General features: G+C 39.0%; 1 pseudogene; it reads right to left on the bottom strand.

Annotated features, from left to right (window-relative positions):
- Nucleotides 1-8,115: 8,115 nt before the first annotated feature.
- On the bottom strand, nt 8,116-9,234 carry LOC118886987 (annotated as a pseudogene).
- Nucleotides 9,235-26,612: the final 17,378 nt, after the last annotated feature.

Here is a 26,612-nt window from a genome sequence, read left to right on the forward strand (position 1 = left end):
CTTTTGAAAGCAAATTTATAATCAAGTCATTAAAGCTATATAAGAGCTGTGCCATCTGTATTTTTATAGTAAGGCACAGCAAAATAGTGAAAGATTACAGTTTTATGTTCCACAAAAGTCTAGGGCAGTGTTTCTCTATTTTTTTTTAACTTACACCCTCTTCTAATATATATATATATATATATTTTTTTTTTAACTCACACCTTTTTTTAGTATTGTTTGGAATGTCAAAATAAATATTGTGACCAAAAAATGGTAACTTTTAGAATGTATTTTTCCCAAACTACAAAAGTCCCTTGCCAGCAGCTGCTACTTTGCGAGTCAACTGCTTATTATTCTTTAATCATGTGATTTCTGAAATTCCTTTGAAAGGGACACACAGCTTTTTTGTTCTAATCAGAATCAATTTTAAATATCAAGATCTGAAAGAAGTAGAATATAGAAACCAAATTTTACTCTAGTTTGATATCTTGGAAAAAGGGTAGAGAGCTGAAGGGTTTTGTTCAGACTTGAAGAAAGGGTAGCAATAGGGAAAAAGACACAAAGTGAGGTGCGCTGGGCAGGTGAGAAGGAATGACTCAGACCGTAACCTTCCCTAGGACCGGCCATTTGCTGTCAGCAGGGCAGGGATAACTAGAAGTGTAGGTAGGAAGTATTCTTTGGTTTGTTTAGCCTCTAATTAATGGTTCATGAAGGTTCAGAAGGGCAAACTTTGCTAAATATGTTTAGTGAGTTCTTGCCATGTGTACCGTGTTACTTACCTTGTGTACAGTATTTTCAGTCCTCAACCCTATAAGGTAGGTGCTACTGCATTTTACAAAAGAGAAAACCAAGACTCAACTATTAAATGATAGAGCTGGACACTTTTGGCTTTTGTGTATGTTCAAAACCTTTTACTTAGTTTTGGACTTCTCTGGAAGTTTCAGATCATATCTAATGTTAACTCTCAAGTGTCCTCCCTAGCATTTTGACATTGAGTATCACAGAAGTTCGGGTTTTACAAAGGAAACTTTATTACTAACTGTAGATTTAAATCTATTATATGCTTAGTCCTTTGAAGGGGCTTTTACGTGTATCCTGCCTCTGTACTTTTCACACTGAAACTGAAAGCGGTATCCCTTTCTTGAGTAACTAGAATTTGCTTTAAAGTAGGAAATTTTAAGTCCTTGATTTTCCTTCCATTCTTACTTTTTTTTTTTATTACCAATTTCCCTTAACACAAGCATTCTTTTTTTTTTTTTTAATGAGAGGTTTTTTTTTTTTTTTTAATTTATTTATTTTTTGGCTGTGTTGGGTCTTCGTTTCTGTGCGAGGGCTTTCTCTAGTTGTGGCAAGCGGGCTCCACTCTTCATCGCAGTGCGCAGGCCTCTCACTATCGCAGCCTCTCTTGTTGCGGAGCACAGGCTCCAGACGCGCAGGCTCAGTAATAGTGGCTCACGGGCTTAGTTGCTCCGTGGCATGTGGGATCTTCCCAGACCAGGGCCCGAACCCGTGTCTCCTGCATTGGCAGGCAGATTCTCAACCACTGCGCCACCAGGGAAGCCCCAAGCATTCTTTTTATTCAACACCCTCAAAATGGAATTTTCAATTTGAGGCTAAAAGCTATATTTGAGAAGAAAATTCAAATGCATAATGCATCACTGGAGTTGGAATAAGAAAAAGAGTAACAGTGGGAGCAAAGAAGAACAATGAAGTAGAATTAAGATTTCTAATCATGTATTTTTAAAAAGCACTAGACTGATATCTAGGGAATGTAGACTTTGCCCCTTAGTTGCTGTGTGACCCTGAACAATTAAACTTTTTTTCTCATCAATACAAAGAATATCAGATCTACCCTTCTTATCCCACAGAGGACTGAGGATCACATGTGTTAAAGCATGGAAGTGCTTTGTCAAACTAAAGCACTGTACAAATACACAGTGGTATTATCAGGGTGGAGGTGATGTTATAGAAACATCACAAATAGAAACACATAGATACACATATACTATATACTATACATAAAATCTGACATTTTATATCCTGCAACCCCTGAACGAGAACTTACAACTATACTGGCATAACTATCTGCAAATCACCCCAAATAACATGTAGTCTGAGGTGTTAGATTTTTCTCAATACTTTGTGAGTTAATACATCACTGGGCAAGGTGCTACACAAGAATAAAAATTCATCAGTTCTTAGTTTCCTAATAATGAAAAGACTTGATTGGGTAAAGGGATTTCTTTGTATATAACAGCACTCCTTAAACTTATGCCAGTTTGCAGCCCTTATACCAGTCGATGCTATAAATCTGTGCCCATAATCATTTGCATATCTTGAAAAATGCCAGCATTTATCTGCTTTTTATTTAGGATTTATGGATCACTTTGATATAAGAATAATCTCATTTCATCTTTACAGCCTTATAAGGTAAGGCGTGTATTACCTGTTTTATACAAGAGGAAACTAAGTCTTAGAGAAACCAAAGCATTTGCAAAAAGAGGAAAATCTTTCCCAGGAACAGCTTGGCACACATTTGCTTACGTATTTTTGGCCAGGACTGGGTCAAATAATCATCCTTAGCTGCAAGGGATACTTGGTAAATTTTAGAATCTGGTAAAAGGGACTGGGTTTGCCATGACTGGTTTAGATACACTGTGATCTGTGTTTGGACCCAGAGATTTTGTTAGCGAAGAAGGGGGAATGGCTGTTGGCTTAGCAGCCAAGAGCACCTACCACACTGCTGTAGAGAGGGTAACGCTTTTTGTCAGTTGATCCTAAACACTTAGTGAACTTTCTTATTCTAAGAATTTGTAGGGTTTCTATTTGAGCAGGGAATTCCTGACATTAATTCCTTTTTAATCCTTGTGTAAAATACCTCGTTTCTTTTTCCTTTTTAATTGCTATGGCTGGGATCACCAGTATTATACTGAGCAGTAGCAGCCATAATATCAAGCACTCAATGTTTTATTCCGAGTCTTAAAGAAAACGCATCTTAATTTTCTCAAACTTTCAACTCGACATAATCTAAAACCACTAATGTGCAATATGTTCCCTTTGTTAATCGCATTGCCAATTCCAACACATCTCTCACTTCAACTGCCATTTATAACCACTGATAATTAAGATACCTCCTTTCCATCGCTAGTTTTCAATGGTTTACATCGTGACTGGGTGCTGAAATGTATGTCTGATAAGAAAAAAGCATATTGAGACTCCTAGGGCTGGAAAACAATGGCACTTAACCTGATTACAAATCTGTCCCTCTCCCAAGACAACCATAAAATCAAGTAGAACAAAACTGTACATGGTTCATGCCTTCATTATTAAGAGAATACTATAATTTCAAATTACCTGTAAGTAGAGGGGAAATTTTCCAGTAGGGATCCTGCTATCACCATTAGCCTGTGGTCACAGAAAGTGAGGAAAAAGGCTAAATCTCTCCATGGACAGAGCAGAATGGAGTAGAAGACTTATTACAGGAAGCCCAGAATCTTCGGGGGAAAAAATGAAACAAATGTAAAATACCTAACACAGGTTGGGACTTGGTAGATTATAGCCCTCACTTCAGGGAAAGGTTTGAAAATGTCTGGGACCAGAGTGGCAGCCTCATACAAGCAGTGTTTCTGCAGGAGAATAAGGTATGAAAAAGAGGCATTGAAAGGAAAAAGGGGAAATAAAAGACTGGCAGAAAAGAGAAAGCACATCATTCTTCCCACCCCTACCAGCAAGATGCTGAAACTGCAAAAAAGCTCTCAAACTAGGAATCCTGCCCATGAAATGATTGGGAATAGAGCAAAGCGATCCCCGTCCATACAAAACTATTGCAAAAAGCCAGCAAATGTAAATAAAAGGCTTTCTGCTGATAAAAAAGACTCCCCCAAACAACTGCAAAGCTAAAGAAAAATATCCTTTTAAAAGCATATGAGGAAGTGAAATGTCACCTTAAATTGGAAAAAAAAAATTAACAAAAAGCATTGATAAATTTGACTACATTAAAAACATTTTGCATGACCAAAAAAAAGACAAATGACACACTGGGAAGAAATATTTGCCTGTATGTCACAGATAAAGGGATAATTCCCCTAATGTGTAAAAAAATAATTTTTTTAATTTTGAGAGAGGGAAAGACATGAACAATACAATACACGAAAAGATTTAAAAAATGCCCCTTAGGGCTTCCCTGGTGGCGCAGTGGTTGAGAATCTGCCTGCCAATGCAGGGGACACGGGTTCGAGCCCTGGTCTGGGAAGATCCCACATGCCACGGAGCAACTGGGCCCGTGAGCCACAATTACTGAGCCTGCGTGTCTGGAGCCTGTGCTCCACAACAAGAGAGGCCGTGATGGTGAGAGGCCCGTGCACCGCGATGAAGAGTGGTCCCCACTTGCCACAACTAGAGAAAGCCCTCGCACAGAAACGAAGACCCAATACAGTCATAAATAAATAAATAAAAGAACGTGAATTTCTAAAAAAAAAAAAAGAAAGAAAGAAAAAATAATTAATTAAAAAAAAAATGCCCCTTAAACATGAAAAGTTCAAATTCACTCAGTAAGATACATGCAAATTAAAACTACATAGAGATACAGAGACTTCCCTGGTGGTCCAGTGAGTAAGACTCCACGCTCCCAATGCAGGGGGCCCGGGTTCAGTCCCTGGTCAGGGAACTAGATCCCGCATGCATGCAGCAACTAAGAGTTTGCATGCCGCAACTAAGAAGCCCGCATGCCACAACGAAGATCTGGCGTAGCCAAAATAAATAAATATTAAAAAAAAAAAAACTACATAGAGATACAATTTCTCACCGAACAGATGGGCAAAAATTCAAAACTTGACAATATTCAGTTGGAGTTGGAGGCATGTCACAAGGACACATGAGCCAACTTGACTGGCCAAACTTGATAGATTTGATCCTCCCAAAATCAAGTACAATAATGCTATTGGAGAAAATAGGAATTCATGAGCCCATATCAATAATTAATAAAATAAATAAAGAGCAAAGAAAGGAGGAAAGGTAGGGCATACAGTCTGCTGTAACAAAAATATCAGACTGGGTGGCTTAAACAACATTCTCACAGTTCTGGAGGTTGTGGAGTCCAAGATCAAGGTGCTAGCAGATTCGGTGTCTGATGAAGGCCCACTTCCTGGTTCATAAATGGTGGTCTTCTAGGTATGTCCTCACATGGCAGAAGAGGAAAGGGACCTCTCTAGGGTTTCTTCTATAAGTGAACTAATTCCTTTCATGAGGGTTCTGCCCTCATGCCCTAATCACTTCCTAAGGCCCCACCTCTTAATACCATCACATTGGGGGTTAGTATCTCAACACATGAATTTTGAGAGGACATAAACATTCAGTCCACTGGATTCTCCCTCTTTCCCCCCAAAATTCATGCCCTTCTCACTTGCAAAATACATTTATTCCATCCCAACAGCCCAAAAGTCTAAACTGGTTCTGGCATCAACTCCAAAGTCTCATCCAAATATCATCTAAATCAGATATGGGTGAGACCTGAGGTACAGTTCATCCTTTTTTTTTTTTTTAACTTTTTTATTTTTGATGTGGACCATTTTTAAAGTCTCTATTGAATTTGTTACAACATTGCTTCTGTACTATGCCTTGGCTTTTTAGCTGAGAGGCATGTGAGATCCCAGCTCCCTGACCAGGGATTGAACCCGCACCCCCTGCATTGGAAGGCGAAATCTCAACCACTGGACCTCCAGGGAAGTCCCAAGGTACAATTCATCTTGAGGCAGATTCCTCTCCATCTGTGAACCTGTGAAACCAAACAAGTTATGTGTTTCCAAGATACAATACTGAGACAGGCATAGGACAGATATTCTCATTCCAAAAGGGAGAAACAGGAAAAAAGAAAGGAGTGATATGTCCCATGTAAGTCCAAAACTTAATGGGGCAAATTTCATTAGACCTTAAGGCTTGAGAATAATCCCCTTTGGCTCCATGTTCTGCCTTCTGGACCCACTGGGTTCGCAATGTCAGGCCCATGGCCGAAGGTTGTAGATGCAGAGGCAATGCTGGACTCATTCTGTAACCATTATACAGTAAAGATTGAATCAGGCAAGAATCAACAATGAATGCTAAATCTAGTGGGAGATTTGGATGAGAAGTACTATATTTGTGTGGTTTTAAATTGTCTCCCCATATACATCTTATTAATTGCAAAGGAGAAAAAAGAATTAGTATTGGAGAAATTAGACAACACCTCTACTGGATAGCCAAAATTACATCACTAATGAAAGACAGACTATTATTGTATGCCTCCAGATGGGATATCCTGAGAGAGACACAACCTCAGCTATACAGTATTCCAGCCAAGAATGCATAACTTAAGTTTAAAAAAAGGAAGCATTGAACAAATACAAAATAAAGAATATTCTATGTTAAAAACAAATACAAAGCATCGGAGTGGGGCAATACACTCTTCAAGAATGTTAATGTCATAAAAGTTGTCTGTGGAAATATTCCAAATTAAAGGAGGTTGAAGACATGACAATTGAATACCTGACTGTAGACTGGATCCTGTCTTGGAGAGAAAAAAAGGCTATAAAGAACATCACTAGGTCAGCTGACTAGTTTGGAATATGGATGGTAGATTAAAGTATTATAAATTTATGAACTGTAAATGTATGTGCTGTTGTTATGTAAGAGAATATTCCTATTTTTAGGAAATAACCACTGAAGTATTTAAGTGGTAAAGGACCATGATATTTAAAATTTACCCATGAAAGTTTCAGAAAAAGTTTCACATATATAATTCTATACATAAATATATAATTAAATATAAAGACACATGCATATATAAGTATATGTGTATGTACATATTTGTATACATATATATATATACACATATATACATATAAAGAGAGAGAGGAGAGCAAATAAGGTAAATAATAAGAGGTGAATCTGTGTAAAGAGTATTCTCTGTATTATTTTTAGTTTTGCAACTCTTGAAAGTTTGAAATTATTTCCGAATAAGTTTTTTTGACCATGTAGTCTTTGTTCTTTACTCTGTAACTGTGGTAAATGACATTGTTAGATTTTTTAGATTCCAACTATCCTGCATATGTGGTATAAACACTCCTAAGATAGGTATGATGTTTTCCTTTTTAAAAAATGTATTTTTACTTTTTTAATTTATTTTTTATTGAAGTATAGTTGATTTACAATGTGTTAATTTCTGCTGCACAGCAAAGTGACTCAGTTATACACATATATACATTCTTTCTTATATTCTTTTTCATTAGGGTTTATCCCAGGATATTGAATGTAGTTCCCTGTGCTATACGGTAGGACCTTGTTGTTTATCCATTCTACATGTAATAGTTTGCATCTACTAACCCCAAACTCCGGGTCCATCCCTCCCCCTTGGTAACCACAAGCCTGTTCTCTATGTCTGTGAGTCTCTTTCTGTTTCATAGATAGGTTCACCTGTGACATATTTTAGATTCCACATATAAGTGATATCATGTGGTAGTTGTCTTTCTCTTTCTGACTTACTTCACTTAGTATGAGAATCTCTAGTTGCGTCCATGTTGCTGCAAATGGCATTATTTCGTTCTTTTTTTATGGCTGCGCAGTAGTCCATTGTATTCCATTTATTCTTTTTTTTTTTTTTTTTAGGATACAGCCATAATTTTATTACAAAACCATTCTTTTGGCATTAGTTGGTTACAGTGATAGCAAGATACTGTGAGTGTAGCAGAGCAGCTCTAATGTAACAATTGCATTCCCTGCTTTCTGAACCGAAATGTAAGTGACACATATCCTTTACATATGCATTACCTGCAAACATTAACCCTGCAAATCTTGACATACACCGTTTAGGGGGAGTTGATGCTAAGGGGTTGCAGTAAATGTTGAAAGGCTACAGAAGTTCCTTTGGGGACTTCCTGTTTCTCCTCCCTCCCCTGAATTACTCTGCTTAACCAGAATCAAATTACTTAGAACTAGTCTGAATAGCAGCAGCACCCAAGGAGCATCACACTGAGTTCATGTTAAAAAGCAGTACCTGGGTAATGTACGTTTTACACCACAGGCAAAGGGAATGATCGCTCTGGTTTTTAACTCCTGCATTAGAGTCTCTTAGAAAAATAAAAGCATCCCATCAAGTCTTCTAGATGGTGTTATTGCTGTACATTTGTAGATGGGTCACTTTCTGTGCTGTGTTTGCTTTGAAGGGATCTTCCAATATATCTCCAATATTCCTTTCTTATAGTGTCCTTTTCTTTAGCTAGGATTTCACATAACTCTAATGCTTTATTAAGAATGTCCTCCTTGTTGTCGCATTGGTTTTCTAGCATGTCTTCATAGATGTCCACGAGAAAGGCAATTAGGGGGAACTGTGACTTGTTTGTAAATCAAGTAATTGATTTAACAGGTTGGGATACTTGGAAAGACCACGATCCTGCAAAATCCCTTTCAAATAGTTGCATGCACTTTCATTATGTGGTACTAGTTTGATCGTTTCCAGAGTGTACTGGACCTCTCTCTTCAATACAGCACGATCATTGTAGCCCGTGGTGCTAGAAATTACGAACTATCTTTGGTTCCAGACAGTTATTTCTCACATCCTCTTTGAGAAGTTGGTCTACATACTGCAGCTCATTATCACAAAAGTTAAAGTCCTGAATAACCCATTGTCGATGTTGCCAGGTGTGATAATTCTTTGCATCCTGATTAAGAATATCAGCAATAAACTTAAGCTCCTGAGATGGGTCTCTCAGCCATTCCATGAGCACTCGCCTGTGCTGCCAAACTTGATAGTTTTGGGGGCTGTTCCTCAATTATTGCCGTGATGTAGTTCATTTCCTCATGTAGATCCTTTTGAAGTGACTTTAAGAGAACTCTCCGAAAATACCACACTGTGTAATTGGCTGCATTTAACTCGATAGCATCTCTGGTTAGTTTAAAAGCCCGTTCACTTCTCTCGTCACGCTGCAGGACAGTCCGGAAATAATCATAAACATCTTGAAATTTTTCACTATAAATGATCTGGACCGCTGCATTGGGGCCATCATTCTGCAGCACTGGATCTCTATCAGCCCCTTCTGCCCTGTCCCTGTACAGGACATAGGTGGGCGAGTCCAGGCTCAGGAGCCCTTCGTCCATAGGGGACGCCGCCGCCTCTTCTTGCGGCGGCTGGGGCGGCGAGGGATGCGGCTGGGGCGGCTGCGTGTCGGGCTGACCAGGCTCCCCGCCCTGCGCAGCCGCCCCGACGCTGTCGGCGGCCGCCATCTCTCCTCTGCCCGCAGCGGAGGAGGCGGCGGAGGCCCCGCCCCTATTCCATTTATTCTTATCAAAGGCAGACATTCCTATGGTTTGAATAGTGAAAAAGGTTTTCACACTTGTAAAAAAGAGCAGTCTCTTCCCCAGAGGGAATCACTTTCATCTCCTTTACCAGATTCTCTTAGTATTTATCTGTATTCTCCGAATGCAACGTTTGATTTTTCAATTTTACGAGTTATCTACTGACTGCCACTGAGGAGAATGAAGATTTATATTTCCTACATCGTTTCTCCCTACATAAATAATCTTCCTAGTCTGCCTTCAATATAATTATAATTGTGGCTAGAGCAATATTCAAGGTTTACAATTTCATCACTTTTTAAACCCTGTTCGCAGCTGAGCCAATATAACACTGTGATTTCCTTCCCTGTACAATTTTTTTGTTTTCCCTAGATTATTTGCCTTGTTTCTCATTGTTAACTTTTAAATACTTATAATTAATTTAACTCCAAACTCTTTACCATTTGTCCAAATCTCCTCTCAACATGTTCAACTGTATCAGTTATGCTATCGATTTCATCATCTTGAAGTATCTTCTGTAGCTTTCAGAACTGCTTCTATCTGGACTGGTTGCCTTCTGTTAGTTGCATCCTTAGCTTTCTCTTTACCATCATCCTAGAGATTCCCTTTGCTCTTCCTTTATGATGGTTCTCCTGTTTCCTGTATCCAATGCCTTCCTCTTCATTTATGCCCTCACTTCGGTGGGGCTTCCCGAGAAATGGTTGAAGTGAAGTGTCGCAGGCTGAGGTCCCCAGGAAGGAGACTCTGAAACAAAAATTAATGTACAAAGCTTTTATTAGGGAATGTTCTTGGGATCAACATCTACGGAAGAGAAGGAAAGGAAGCAGGTTGAGCAGAGGGAGACGTTGAGCTATGATGAAGTCTCAGTGAGAGCCTCAGCTGACTGGGCAGTTCTGAAGCTAGATATTTTAGGAGTATTGACTCGGGGTTAAACCTGAGACTCTTGGGTTCATAATGTCAAAAGGTAGGCAAAACAAGAGAAGTTACTGAAAGCACCACACCTGTTTAATGCAAATTGACATCCTTTTTCCTTCAGCAAGTTAAGCAGGGAGCAAAACAATAGAGAAGGGCATGGATGAAAGGGACACATAATCTTATCTGAAGATCCAGTCCCTCTCTATCTCAGCCACTGCAGACTCCTAGCCAATACTGTAAGTCCCCTACATACGAATGAGTTCCATTCCAAGAGCGCATTCGTAAGTCCAATTTATTTATTAAGTCCAGCGAAGTCAGCCTAGGAACCCAACTAACACAATCAGCTATATAGTACCGTACTGTAATAGGTTTATAATACTTTTCACACAAATAACACATAAAACAAACAAAAAATAAAGAAAACATTTTTAATCTTACAGTACAGTACCTTGAAAAGTATAGCAGTCCAGTACTGTATGTCTGTGGCCTCTGCTAGCAAAATTCTCTTCCTCCATTCTGCACGAGAAGGTTGGAGCCACCTAACAATCTGGTATGGATGTTGCAGTTTCCTGCAGAAAACTCAACTTGACACCCTCCCATGGGAGCCTGATGCTTTGCTCAATGCTGGAAAACTCTCTGGAGGCCAGGCATTTGTACTAAAACATTGACTAGGGGAGCTGTGGAGTTTCAGTAGCCATGAGTCTTAGCATAGATCCTATGAGTAATTCCATAGGCTTTCTTAGGAACACAAACACCTTGTTTACTCAATTTCCAGGTAAAAACATATTTTCCACCTTTCAGAAACTTTTCTCAAAAATCTATTCAAAAATAAGTTTTACATAATTATGCTTATGACGTTTTTAACGAACATGTTTACAATTTGACAAAATGAGGTGGATAAAACTCAAAACAAGTTCACTTTTAGGGAAAGGAATAAATATTACAAATATTTATAAACATTGTAGTGGGTGGACCTTTAGAGTGGTCCTGAGCTGGGGCAAGGAGACAGGACTTCATACCCCCATGTTGACCAGTCATTGGATGCAGGCTGGCTCAGAAAGGGAAAGTGTCCTTGGATGAAGCAAGTCTTATTCATCCCTGTAAGGGGGTTTTGTATATTTTATTTAACCCCAAAATCCAAAATATCATACGAACATGTAATGAGCATAAACATGAATAAAATATTTTACTTTATTTTCATATTAAGTCTTTGAAATGTGGTATGGGTTTCTTGTTTGTTTGTTTGTTTTTTGGCCACACCACATGGCATGTGGGACCTTTTTTCCCCGACCAGGGATCAAACCTGCACCCCCTGCACTGGAAGTGCAGAGTCTTAACCACTGGACCGCCAGGAAAGTCCTGAAATGTGGTATGTATTTTACATTTATGCCACATTTCAATTTGGACTAACCACACTTGAAGTGCTCAATAGCTACATGTGGCTAGTGGCAACGATAGTGGCCCTAGATAGGTGTGTTATTATATGCACCAGGATCTATGTACAAAATGTTCATTACAGATTTTTTTTAATTACCTAAAAGTATAAATACCCCAAATGTCTATCACCAATAAAATTATAAATAAATGATGGTATAATTCAAATGATGGAATGGTATAAACTAGAATCAGACACAAAAATATAGATGAATTTTACAAACAAAAAAGTAAGAAACAAAACAATACGTATCACTACTTGGCAACCACCATAGTAATAATTGTTTGGGGCCAGAATGATCACTGAATGCTAAAACTAATAGGCAGAAGTTCGATGAGAAACAGGATATGTACATAGTCTCAAAGTCCCTCCCCACAAGACACATTATTTTCACCTCACAATTAACAACTTTTTTTTATTTTGGCCGCACTGCACAGCTTGTGGGATGTTATTTCCCTGACCAGAGATTGAACCTGGACCCTTGGCAGTGAGAGCAAGGAGTCCTAACCACTGGACCACCAGGGAATTCCCTACAATTAATAACTTTAGAGTGGGGGATCTCGGCAGATGCCACCTTAACCACGTGATCAAAATTAACAGCAGCGACGGGACAAGTAGATACCACGTGCTTCCTGATAGGATGCATGGAGAAGTATACAGCATCACTTCTGGATATGATATTCCTGCCAAAAATGCATAACCTGAATCTAATTATGAGGAAATACCAGACAAATTCAAACTGAGGGACATTGTACATAGTAAGTAACCTGTAATCTTCAAAAGTGTCAAGGTTATGAAAGACAAAGATAGACTAAAGAACTCTTCCAGATTAAAGGAGACTAAATTGACAAGAAAATGCAATGTGTGATGCTGGATTGGATCCTGGACCAGAAGTTATTTTTTTTTATGTTCTTTTCCTATAAAGCACATTAGTGAGACAACTGGCAAAATTCAAATAAGGTCAACAGATTAAATAGTAGTGTCAATATTAAGTTCTTGATTTTGATAACTGCACTATGATAGAAGATAATAGCCTTATTTTTAGGCAAAACAAGTATTTATGGATAAAGGGACATTATATCTGCAATTTATTCTCCAACAGTTCTGAAAAAAAAAAATCTGTGTGCGTGTGGAGAGAGAGAGAAAGAAAATTATAACAAACTTTGTAAAATGTTAACATTTGAGGAATCTCAAAGAAGAATGGATGGTAATTCTTTGTATTATTTTTGCAACTTTTCTGTAAGTCTTTATTTCAAGATACAATGTTAAAATAATACATATGGGGCTTCCCTGGTGGCGCAGTGGTTGAGAGTCTGCCTGCCAATGCAGGGGACACGGGTTCGAGCCCTGGTCTGGGAAGATCCCACATGCCGCGGAGCAACCAGGCCTGTGTGCCACAATTACTGAGCCTGCGCATCTGGAGCCTGTGCTCCGCAACAAGAGAGGCCGCGATAGTGAGAGGCCCGCGCACCGCGATGAAGAGTGGCCCCCGCTTGCCGCAACTAGAGAAAGCCCTCGCACAGAAACGAAGACCCAACACAGCCAAAAATAAATATAAAAATAAATTAAAAAAAAAAATAATAATACATATATAATTCTATTTATATAACAATTTTAAAAGACAAAACTAAACTATGTTTAGGGATACATGCACAGTTGGTGGAAGTATAAAGAAAAGCAAGAAAAGTATTTACTACAAAAGTCATGAGAGTTGTAACCCTAGGAGAGGGGAGTGTACTGTGATCCAGAAGAGTCAAAGGGCCTTTCATGATGTTAGTAATGGTGTTGGTTATACAGGTGTTTGCTTTATCACTATCTGTTAAACTGTACATATAATTCTTTTCTGCACATGTATTATATTTCAAATAAATGTTTAAAAAAGAAGAGAATAACCCTGAGGAGACAAAAAATTATAATATATTAAAAAAAAAATTTTTTTTTTTTGGCTGCACCTCGCGCCTTGCGGGATCTTAGTTCCCTGATCAAGGATTGAACCCTCGCACTCGGCAGTGAAAGCGCGGAGTCCCAACCACTGGATCACCGGGGAATTCCCCTAAAAATGTTTCTGTTTCAAATGTTTTGAACATTTAGCAGCTTCAGCAAAACAGGAATTGCCTTAAAATATATGTTATTAATAAAAATATTTTTATTATTTATAAATAATATGTTTATAAATATACCTTTAATTTATAAAATTATTACATTTTAATTTATTAATTTTATAAAATGAATATATTTGTAATATTATGTTATGACTAATATAAATGTTACGTGTCAATTATATTTCATTTTAAAAAAAGATTTTGGTGAATTGATAATTAGGTTAATTGGTCAGTCAGCTTTTTGTTCATCTAGAGAGTTAACCTAGAACCAGACATGAGTGGGAATAAAAGTCACGGTCATCCAGGAGACCAAAGTAAAAGGCAACTGCAGTGCCAGAGGCATCCGTTACCTTTATTAGGAAGGGGCATAAAGAGAAAACCTGCGTCAAGCACAGCTGAGACAAGACCCCCTAGTCTGACACTGCCCTGTTCAGCTTCTAGAAAACTACATCTTCTTGCAAACTCCAACAAGTCTCTTAGACTAGTTCTGCTCTACATGGTCCCTGTTCCTCGAACTAGTAGTTCCTTTCTTCAGTTTCTGCCCTGACTCTAACTGGACTTCCCTGAAAATCTGACCTGTGTCTACAACACCTCCCAGGGCAGACTATAGTGGCTATTGATCTTTATTTTTCTGACTTTATTTTTAATGCTGACACACTCCTTTCAAGAATGGTGTGACCCCCAGATCCACAGGCCCTACCTTTTTTCCAGAGGGCTTTCCTCCCAGCTGCCTCCTATCTTAAGTACATCTCAGAATGGCCTAGGCCCCCTTAGCCACTGATTAGCAATAGACATTTTAGAATGGGGAAGGCATCCAGGATCGTCCTTTGGAAACTCTAGAGTTTCTAACCCAAATTTTAAAAACACAGGCTCCATCCCTAGTGGATCACTCCAGATAAAATAATAACCATATATGCAAATCAAAACTTCAGGACGTATTCCATAGTACATGCCTTTAACAAGGCACCAAATAGCTGAAATGTGGACTGTTCTTAACGACATGGGATATTTGAAAAAATAAAATAAAATAAAATATTTAAAAAGATTAAAACAAAAAACAACAAGAAAAGGGATATTTGATGGTCACAGTTGTACGAAGCCACATTTTATTCTCTGCTTCATATCTTTCTCCTTCTGTGCAGATTAAAGAACAATAAAATGAGTGATGAAGCACACAGATCAAGACTGTGATTAGCAACATATGTGTAAACACACAAAAAAGATCAAGACAAGTTGTACTCACTTTAGGGGACACTATTTATTAGATGATGAGATTTGTGTGGATGCAGAGAACACTAAAGGAGGGTAGAATTCCCATAGCTTCCCCTGCTGCCCTCCACCTTCGCTCCTCCACCTCCATGCACAGTCTCTTCCTTTTGAGGTTCATGTCATCCAGCCAGGAGACCCGCTTCTCCACCTCAACTCATCATCCATCATTCCAGCCATTCCTCCATGTTAACTTATAGTTTGGTCACCTAGGTTTGTATCTTCCTTTCCATCATCCTGGCTAGCTTAAACATGTACGCCTCATCTTCCCTCAATTTCTTCAACTCGAATGACCTTCGAATCTATAGCAGCTTCCACCCACGACCATGCAAGGGAACTTGCCAGGCCGTGGACCTGTTCCATCTCTGAAAGTCCCATTCCAGGATTCAGCTCTCTGACCCATAACCTTAACCCTTTCCAACTTTCTTACTTCTTTCCATTGTCCTCAGTTCTTCCATCTTATAGAGGCAAAATCCTATTAATCTTTTTAAAAACCCATCTTTTTTTTTTAAGGTTTTTTTTTTTTTTAATTATTATTTATTTATTTATTTATTTTTTTGGCTGTGTTGGGCCTTCGTTTCTGTGCGAGGGCTTCCTCTAGTTGCGGCAAGCGGGGGCCACTCTTCATCGCGGTGCGCGGGTCTCTCACTATCGTGGCCTCTCTTGTTGCGGAGCACAGGCTCCAGACGCGCAGGCTCAGTTGTGGCTCATGGGCCTAGTTGCTCCGCGGCATGTGGGATCTTCCCAGACCAGGGCTCGAACCCGTATCCTCTGAATTAGCAGGCAGATTCTCAACCACTGAGCCACCAGGGAAGCCCTAAGGTTTTTTAAAAACTTATTTATTTTAGTTTTGGCTGCGTTGGGTCTTTGTTGCTGCGCGTGGGCTTTCTCTAGTTGCGGCGAGCAGGGGCCACTCTCTGTCGCAGTGCTCAGGCTTCTCATCGCAGTGGCTTCTCTTGTTGCGGAGCATAGGCTCTAAGTGCACGGGCTTCAGTAGTTATGGCACGTGGGCTCAGTAGTTGTGGCTTGCGGGCTCAGCAGTTGTGGCATGCGGGCTCTAGAGAGCAGGCTCAGTAGTTGTGGTGCACGGGCTTAGTTGCTCCACGGCATGTGGGATCTTCCCGGACCGGGGCTCAAACCCGTGTCCCCCTCATTGGCAGGCGGATTCTTAACCACTGCACCACCAGGGAAGCCCTAAAAACCCATCCTGATTTTGCTTCCTTCCTAACTAATCTTGGATCTTGCCTTCACGATCATTTAATCCAGGTGGGGTTGGGGGCGGTGTCACAAACTAGAATACAAATTGAGTGATGCAGACCCAGTGTCTTAGTCTGCTCAGGCTGCCATAACAAAATACCATAGACTGGATGGCTTAAACAACAGAAGTGTATTTTCTCACAGTTCCAGAGGCTGGAAAATCCAAGATCAAGATTCTGATAGTGTTTGGTTTCTGGTGAGAACTCTCTTCCTGGCCTGTAGATGGCCACCTTCCTGGCCACCTTCCTGCTATGTCCTCACATGGCAGGGGAGGGAAATTAAGAGAAAGAGAGAGAGAGGGAGAGAGTGAGGGGGCACTCTGATGTCTCTTCTTTTTTTTTTTTTGTTTTTGTTTTTTTTGGCCGAGAGGCATTCGGGATCTTAGTTCCCCAACCAGGGATCGAACCATTGCCCCCTGCAATGGAAGCACAGAGTCTTAACCACTGGACCGCCAGGTAAGTCCCAGTGTCTCTTCTTATAAGGACTCTAAGCCTATTGGATCAGGGACCTAACTTTATGACCTCATTTAACCTTAATTATTTCCAAAGAGACCCTGTCTCTAAATGCAGTCACCTTGGGGTTTAGGGCTTCAATATGAATTTTGGAGGGACACACACAATTTAATCCATAGCACCCAGGTATTAAAAATGTTACAGGGGATGGTAGGGACCATGACAAACTAGAGAAGCATAAGCCTGCTCTAGAGCTGCCACTCATCCCCAGAAGATGTTGCCGTATAGCAGAGGTCCTTTACAATAATCATGCCATGGAATGCTTTGACAATCTCACAAGGCCTATGAACCACTTCTTAAAATAACATTTTAAATGCATAAAATATTTTTTAAAATTTTTATTGGAGTAGAGTTGATTTATAATGTTATTAGTTTCTGCTGTACAGCAAAGTGAATCAGTTATACAAATACATATATCCACTCTTTTTTAGATTCTTTTCCCATATAGGCCATTACAGAGCATTGAGTAGAGTTCCCTGTGCTGGTCAATAGGTCCTTATTAGTTATCTATTTTATATATAGTAGTATGTATATGTCAATCCCAGTCTCCCAATTTATCCCTCCCCTCTAAAATACTTTTAAATAAATACATACATAAAATAAAAGCATGTACACTCAACAAATTCTGAATAGAAGAAAGTTTCCTCAACTCAGTAAAGGGCATCTAATGAAAACCTCACAGCTAACAGCATACTTAGTGGTGAAATACTAACTAAACGTTTTTCTCCTAAAACCAGGGACAAAACAAAGCTGCCCACTCTCACCACTTCTATTCAACATTGTACTGGAATTCCCAGTTAGGGCAATTAACATGAAAGAGAATGAAAAGGCATCCAAGTTGGAAAGGAGGAAGTAAAATTATCTTTATTTGCAGATGACATGGAGGAAATCCTAAAGCTGCTAGAACTAATAAACAAGTTTAGCAACGTGGTAGGATATCAGATCTATATACAAAAATCAATTCTATTTCTATGCACTAGCAATGAACAACCTGAAAATGAAATTAAGAAAACAATTCCATTTACAATAGCAGCAAACAACAACAATGAATCTTAGGGAATAAATTTAACCAAAGAAGTGTTAGATTTGTTCGTTGGAGACTACAAAATATCAGCAAAAATGGCAGAGTAGCAAACTCTAAAAGTCTGTCCCTCCACAAAAGCAATGAATAACCTGACAAAAACTGTCAGAATCAACCTCACTGGGACTCTGAAAACGAATCAAAAGTTTACAGCAACCCAGGGAATGAGTAATCAAGAAAAAAACAGCTGTATCTTGGTAAGAGAGTTTTGTGGTATTTTAACTTAGTCTAGCCCCATTTTTCTCTCTCCAGCTCAGCGTTGATCTAGAAGACAACGGCTTGCATTCCCAGTATAAACTCCTAGTACCAAAGGAAGAAGAATGGACCTTATTCTCAAAGAACTGTACTTGTTTGTTTGTTTGTTTTTTTATTGGAGTATAACTGATTTAAAATGTTGTGTTAGTTTCTGCTGTACAGCAAAGGGAATCAGTTATACATATACATATATTCACTCCTTTTTTAGATTCCTTTCCCATACAGGCCATTACAGAGTATTGAGTAGAGTTCCCTGTGCTATACAGTAGGTCCTTATTAGTTATCTATTTTATATATAGTAGTGTGTATATGTCAATCCCAATCTCCCAAATTATTCCTCCCCCCCTTCCCCCCTGGTAACCATAAGATTGTTTACTACATGTATAACTCTACTTGGTTGTTTGTTTTGATTGCCCAGTGGCTCCCTGAAGGACTAGCTCAAAGGGCTTGCCTTTATTTCCCTAACTCAGAACTCTCCCAAAGTGGAAGCTGCTACCTAGGAGACATTAGCCAAAAACATTTAAAGGCAAATGGATTAGCTGCTGCCACCCAGGTCAAATGATAACCCAGGTCAAATTGTCTTATTTCAGGTCCTTGTGATTTCTCAACTGGGTTCTGCAGCAGCCTCCTAACTGCTTTCCTGGACTCCAGTCTTATCCTCTCTGAACAATTTTTCATATTGCATCCAGAGTGATTTTTCTAAAAAGTAAATGTGACTGTATTTCTTGAAGGCTTAAACTCCTCAAAAGCTCTCCCTGCAGGCCCCTATGCAAGGATGACGCACAAATTCGCAAAGCGTTCCATATTTTTGAAAAAGAATATATATATGCATAACTGAATCACTTTGCTGTACAGCAGAAACTAACACAACATTGTAAATCAACTATACGTCAATAAAATAAATTTTTTTAAAAAGTTCTCCATGCCCCCAAGTGTGGAGCATATACCTCTCAGCATAATATTCAAGGCTCTCTGCAGGTTGATCCTACCCCTCATCTTCTCTAGATCAGTGGTTCTCAGAATGTGGCCCTCAGACTGGCCACTCTGGTCAGTAGACCTCACTCCTACCCACTAAATCAGAATCTCCAGGGATGGAGCCCAGGAGGCTCTTTTAACAAGGGTGGTTTGAATGCATATTGAAGTTTGAGACCACTATTCCAGATTAATTAATTTTCTTTCTTGAACGCCATGCTTCAGCCATACTGAACTATCAGTTTCTGGAAAGTGGTTGCTGTCTCTCACCTTCTGGGCTTTGCACATGCTGTTCCCTCTGTTCCCTGCTTGCCCACCTCACGCCCATGCTTCCCTCTATCTCAGCATTTATTCCATTGTAAGGCTTTTGTCTGTTTTTGTCTGTCTTCCCCACTTCCATGTAAACTTTGAAGGCAGGGACACCATCTTAATCATCATTGCATCTTTAGCACCTTGGCAGGTGCTCAATAACTATTTTCTTAATGACTATAGAGATTTAGATGTACAGAAACCTAATTGCTAACAGCAGTCAGCAACCAGCTGCTGGGGTTCATGAGGGACAGCCCAGTGTCTTGTGCTATTACTTAGGAATAAATAGAGTCAACATATACCTACTTGCATTTTACTCCAGTCCTACTGAATATCACTATCCAGTGATCTCTTAACTAAGCTGATGACAGTGGGAAGGAAAGGAAGTGGTAAATATGTGATACTGTGAAGGAAAATCAACACAAGTGAAAGGATGTGAGAGTAGTGCATACAACTCAGGATCTCATCTCTTCTCATATTTTAAACCAGAAGGCCAGAGTCCTAAGGACTGAACAGTAACAGCAATAGCATCAGGCCACCTTTACTGAGCATCTACTCTGTGCAAGGCTTTACCTGTGTTAATATTGACAACAACCCTAGGAGGTAGGTATTATTTTGAGAAAACTGAGAAATCAAGTCATTAAATATTTGCCTAAGATCCTACATGGTAAAACCACTGTTATTGGCACTTCCTGTTCATGAGTCACATGGCCCCAAATTACATCCCCACCCCTGATCTTCACAGATCAATTGTGCACAATGAGGCCCATAGGTGCGGGTGAACGGATCACCCAGACTTAAGGAACATGGCTTTTGGATAATGGTTTGGTGTATCATCTTTGACTAGAACACATGAGCTGTTATTATAAGATCTCAATGCTGTTGTTGGGGAAATAAAACTGAGGGACAGAATTTGCTTGTCCCCCTAATATGTGCACCCATGGTCACAGGAACCTCCATTACCCTAACTCTCATCACAGTGTATCGTAATTACTTGGTGAAAATGAAATTTGGTTTTCCTCTTCACTGCTGCCCCTCCAGTACAGCACCTGGTAGGTGGAAAGCACCCCAATCTATCACCAACCAAGCCCATCTGGGACTAGCACAAGCTCCTTAACCTCGCCTGGTCTGTCTAATCACCAAGATTTTCTCTAGTTTCTCTGTAAAGTGTCACACAGTGTTCTATGTATGGACAAACAAGGATGAAAAGTACAAGTTTACTTTAGATACTGTAGTTACTGTCTTTACTTTGGAATGTCACATCAGACGCCTTTGTGTCTGACTGAGAAAAAAGAGCTTATAACTGATCTTACCCCTTTAAAAATTTTTTAAAATATATAGTTTTCAATTTATTTATTTTATTTATATTTATTTTTGGCTGTGTTGGGTCTTCGTTGCTGCGTGCGGGCTTTCTCTAGTTGCGGAGAGTGAGGGCTACTCTTCATTGCGATGCGCGGGCTTCTCATCGTGGTGGCTTCTCTTGCTGCGGAGCACAGGCTCTAGGTGCGCGGGCTTCAGTTGTTGTGGCGCGCAGGCTCAGTAGTTGTGGCTCACGGGCTCTAGAGCGCAGGCTCAGTAGTTGTGGCACATGGGCTTAGTTGCTCCGCGGCATGTGGGATCTTCCTGGACCAGGGCTTGAACCCATGTCCCCTGCATTGGCAGGCGGATTCTTAACCACTGCCCCACCAGGGAAGCCCCCATTTTAAATTCTAAAGAAATATTTTAGCCAACAGTTATTTATTTAGGCTTCTGTGCCTGGCAGTGCATTGTGTAAAATAAAATATAGAAGATGTTTAAAATGTTTAATTTATTTTTTGATAAGTGATACTTTGACATGGTTCAAAAGTTTGAAGAGAGAAAAATTCCCCTCTCACCTCATCTTCCAGCTGCTCGGTTCCCCTCCCTGAAAGCAACCAGTGTTATTTAATTGTGACCTCTCCCAGAAACATGTTTTAAGTGTATGCAAGTACATATGTAAGACATTTTTTTTTTGTCTCCTTCCTTACACAAATGGAAGCATGTCAAAAACATTGTTTGACACCTTTTTTTGTTTTTTCACTTAATATATTTTGGAGATCACTCCCTAGCAGTACATGTAGTAAAAGAAAGACTTCCTCTTTCTTTTTTAAGACTGGATACTCTTCTATGGTCTATTTGATAATAGCAACACAGCTATAATGATAATAATATTAAATATAAAATAGTTAAACTTTAAGAGTTTTACTTATTAGCATATTTAATCCTCTCAACAATACTATTAGATAGGTATGATTGTTCTTCCCACTTTGCAGAGGTGAGTGTTTAAATAACTTGCCCAATGTCACAAAATTCATAAGTGACGAACAGGACAAGCTATCTAATTTGAGGGGCTCAGTGCAAAGTGAAAATGTGGGTCCCTTATTCAAAAAGCAGGGGGAAAGTACCATTAAAGGCACTAAAATATAAAGCTTTTTCCATTCTTTCATGGTCTCTAACTTGTCTCACCATGGTGCTTTTTATTTGCTATTCAATGTCATCTAAGTAAAGAAAAATTTTAAATTTAAATCGTTATTATGAAATTTACCATCCTTCTTTATATTGTGCAATGCCAGTTTTAAAGAGCATTTAACTCCTATGTTGAATCACCGAAATTATACAATTTGTATTTTGTAACTTGTACTCGCACGTCTATTTTATTCTTACCAGAACAATGGGAACTCTAGATAAATGAACTCAAATGTTTTGATTTCACTTCTTGATATGTGCACATTCTACCAACACTTTACTTTCAGCTTCCTGATAAGCAAGGAAGGACTGAAAGGAAAAGGAACTCTGGGTTGCCTTGTCGCCTTCTATGTCATCATTTTCAGCATAAGTGATTGGCTGACACGGAGAAGTAACGCAAGTAAGAAATGATATGATATGGCTCCTTGGTCTTCCATGTTTCTTAGAAAACTGTCTTCTTTCTGGCTTCAGAGCAAGTTCTAGTTCAAAAGGAAAGCATGGCCTCTCAATGCTTAGTCAGTCATACATGTAACACACTTACCTTGTACAAATTTGCTGAATTTCCCACGTATCACGAGTCCACCAGAATTCTGTGCTCATGGAACATCACAGATGCTATTTGCGAATGAGGTGGCAAGGAATGGTGACACCCAATTTGTTCATAGCTCCTCTGCTTCAAGAGGCAACAGCAAATCATGAGGCCCTTCTGAGTGTGGGACCCTGTGTGACTGCATAGCTCACATGCCCATGAAGACAGCCCTGGTGACAGAGCAGGATGCAAATCATAATTTATTTAACCACTCCTGTAATGAAGTGCATTTAAATTTTATTCTCCTCATCGTTTACAATGTTTCAAAAACAAACCAATAGCCGTGTATACACAGATTATCTAAAGATTTGTAAGTAGGGAAACATTTATTACACTTTTTTCATTTTATTTAATGTGCTCTGATATAATCTTAATTGTATTCTCTGGTTGAGATTCAAGCCTTCTTTCTTGTGAGCAACTCTATGATAATAATAACCAGCCCCATGTTCCCAGACTTTTCATAGAATATATGATAAATTCTAGAGCATAAAACAGTGCCTGCCACATAGTTGGTGCTAAATAAATATTTGGGGAATGAATGAATAAATCCCTAGGGATGGAATTGCTGAATTAAAGGTTATTTGCATTTATAATTTTGATGACTATTACCTAATTGCCCTCCATAGATGTTGGAACAACTTATATTTTCATCAGTGATGCAAAAAATGGCTATTCCCTTCTCCATTGCCAACACAATGTGTTAGCAAGCGTTATCTTCATGACCTGTTAGTATCTCAGTGGAGTTTTTTTTGTTTTTCGGTTTTTTTGGTCATGCCTCATGTGATCTTAGTTCCCTGACCAGGGATCGAACCCTCACCCTCGGCAGTGAGATCGCGGAGTCCTAACCACTGGACCGCCAGGGAATTCCCTCAGTGGAGTTTTAAATGCACGTCTTTTAGTAAAGTTTAGCATCTTTTCATTTGTTTAAGAACAATTCTTATTTTCCTTTTATGTGAAATTTCTGTCGTATCTTTTGTCCATTTTTTTCTACAGAGATTTTTTAAAAAAATATTTTCTTTGTGAAATATAACATACATACAGAAAAAATATATACATTTTGGGGTACATTTTAATAAATAGTTACAGAGCAAATACTTGTGTACCCGTCACTTGATCAAAAGTAGAACACTGCCAGCCCCTAAGAACAACCCCTACTCCCAATCAAACAAAACTCCTTCTGCCCCCGACCGGCTCTCCTGACTTTTATTGTGTTCATTTCCTTATTTTACCTCCTATCTACGCATCCCTAAAGAATATAGTTTACTTTTGCCTGCTTTTAAACTCTATATAAATGGAATAATACTAGATATATTTTTTTGTATCTTGTTCTCTTTTGTGTTCAATATTACCTTTGCAAAAAGGTATTCATGTTGTTGAATATAACCATCATTTATTAATTTTCACTGTACAAATATATCACAATTTAACCATTTATGCTTGGTAGACATTTGGGCTGTTTCCTTTCTGGGTCACTGAGGAACAACGCTGCTATGAATATTCTTGTATAGTCATCCTGACACTTGAAATTCTGCATTCCCTAATAATGTATATGTAGTAGTGGGACTGCTCTGATAGAGTATGTATATCTTAACTTTTATTGGATTATATCAAAGTCATTTCCAAAGTGGCTGTACCAGTTTACACTCCCACCAGCAGTGTACAAGGATTGCTGGGCTTTATTTATTGATTTGTAGGAGGTCTTTATATACAGCATTATGGAAATTAGCCCTTTGTAATATGAGTAGCCAGACATTTTTTTCCAAGTTTACAATCACTTTAAAGAGACACTGATATTATTCCCCCCTAGAGGAATGAAAATGTACCTGGAAAAAATGGAGTTTTCTAATTTTGAAGCATTTAAATGAAAAGTAAGAGTTCTGGGCTAACCTTCTTAGCACTCAATTTGCTACTATATATGTCATTAATACAAATAATCTTACCAGAAATTTTCATGGAATGAGCCGGAAAGCAGCATGCCAAACATAATAATAAAGATAGTTAAAAACTGAGTGTTTAGCCTGTGTCAGGCACTATTTTAAATCCATTATATGTATTAACTAATTTAATCCTCACAAAACCCCTAGGAGGTAGTTACTATTTTTTGCCCAATTTTACAGATTTATGAAATAAGATACTGAATTGCAGATGTTCTCTAGGGCTGATTTGAGCAATATTAATAAACTCAGAGAAAAGATTCTTTCTTAACTGATAAAGATGTTTTCTTTTTATAATTTTTTTTCCCTCTTGGTAGTGAATGATACCCCATCCTGGGCTCCTCTTCCTCATCTTTTCAGATCTGCAATACACCTCAGAGCTTTCTCTTTTTTCTTTGAGGACAGATAAGGTGTATATATATCTTTCCTCCAACCCTCATTCATCACCCCTGTTCTTAGTGTCACAGAGCCGTCAGACATCTGCAGGCAGGACTGGGGACCAGAGGGTGCTTGGAGCAAGTGGGGAAGGGTAAGAGAGTGACAGAGATGGGGGTGGGGGAAGCAGGGTCACATCTCTATGTGGGTAGGGGAAGAATGATTTCTTTCCGATAGGATTTCTTAACCTGGGGTCCATAGATTAGGAAATCCATGAACTTGGATCAGGAAAAGGTAATATGCCTGTATTTTTGCAAAAGTCTAACAGAAAATTAAAAACAGGAAATTAGTATTATTATTATTATGTTATCTCCATTATGAATGGAGATAACAAACCAAGTAGTATTAGCAGTACCTGTGATCTTGTCACCAATAGAAATCACAGGTATTTTCTTATTATATGACAGTTGTGGGTATCTTGAAATATTATTTTTACTCATTTACCACCTCAAAATTATGGTGGTCATTAGGCCTGCCACTAGATCTTATTATTTAATAGATTTAATACAAAGCACATATATTGCTATGTTACACTTTAAAAAATATCTTGAAAATTGTATTTTAATGTAATTGGTTTCCTTTGAATTTCTGTGTATATTTGTCACGCATTTAAAAACCTTCTGAGAAGGGTGCATGTATGAAAAAGTTAAGAACTCTGCTTTTTGAGTATTCTCTTGGCTTTCATTCTTTTTGTTTTTTAATTAAAAAGCTTTTTAAAAATTGAAGTATAATTGATTTACAATGTTGTGTTAGTTTCAGGTGTACAGCAAGTTTTCATTCTTATTGAATGAGGCTAAAGAGGGTCTCTGAAGTGAGTCGTAAGACCTGTGAGGTTCTCATAGTTTTATTATTTTATTTTTCCAGAGACCCTTCCTCCCTTAACTTTCATACCTTTTCACTCTCTTGTTCTTGTCTCACTGATCCTCTTTCTGTTTCTTTTCACGCTCCTGACCTTACTGTGGGTGTCTCTTTCCATTTCTATGGGGAGTTTATCCTTTAGCATGTCACTTATCACCATATTTAGGCGGAGAACTCCAAATCTCCCCTAGTCCAGATTATCCACCCTCTCCCAAGTTTCCTAACTCCACTTGCCTCTGGGACACCTCTACTTGGTTTACCACTGGTATCTGGAACTGAACATATTAAAAACTAAAATTCCTCTCTAAATCTGCATGTTGTCCCGCTTTGCCTGGACGACCATCTTATCTGTCCCCCTGGTTTTGCAACCTTAGAATTATTTTAAAATTTAAGCTCATTAAATTCAAAAAATGGGAATCTTTGTGAACGGTACTAAAATCAAAAGATACAAAAGGATATACAGTGAAATGTAAGTCTTCCTCCCACCCGGTCGTCTCAGCTCCCCTCCTAGGAAGAAACCACTGTTTTCAGCTCTTAGAGTGATTTTTGATTCTTTCTTATTTTGGCTATATCTCAAGTCCTTCCTTGCCTGTGAGATGTGTGCCCTTCCCTCTCCAGGCCCTAGTGACCTTATATCTGGTTGACTTTATATATAAGTATTTGTATGTGTATATTTTATATACCTATATAAAATCTCCCTCTGTGGCCTTCCGGCCTCGAGTTTTCATCACATCGCTTCCTGGATGAAGAACCTACAAGGGTGAGGGGCCGGGGTTGGGGGTGATGGGTAAGAGGATCTCAAGGGGACTTAGGTAGGGGGTTCGGAGTGGCAGACTGGTGGGAAGCTCTGACAGGGTTCCTATTTCTATTCCTTCCACCTGAGGCCCCTTTCCAGTCCTCTC

The sequence above is a fragment of the Balaenoptera musculus genome, chromosome 20, assembly GCF_009873245.2.
Source record: "Balaenoptera musculus isolate JJ_BM4_2016_0621 chromosome 20, mBalMus1.pri.v3, whole genome shotgun sequence".
Classification (NCBI taxonomy): domain Eukaryota; kingdom Metazoa; phylum Chordata; class Mammalia; order Artiodactyla; family Balaenopteridae; genus Balaenoptera; species Balaenoptera musculus.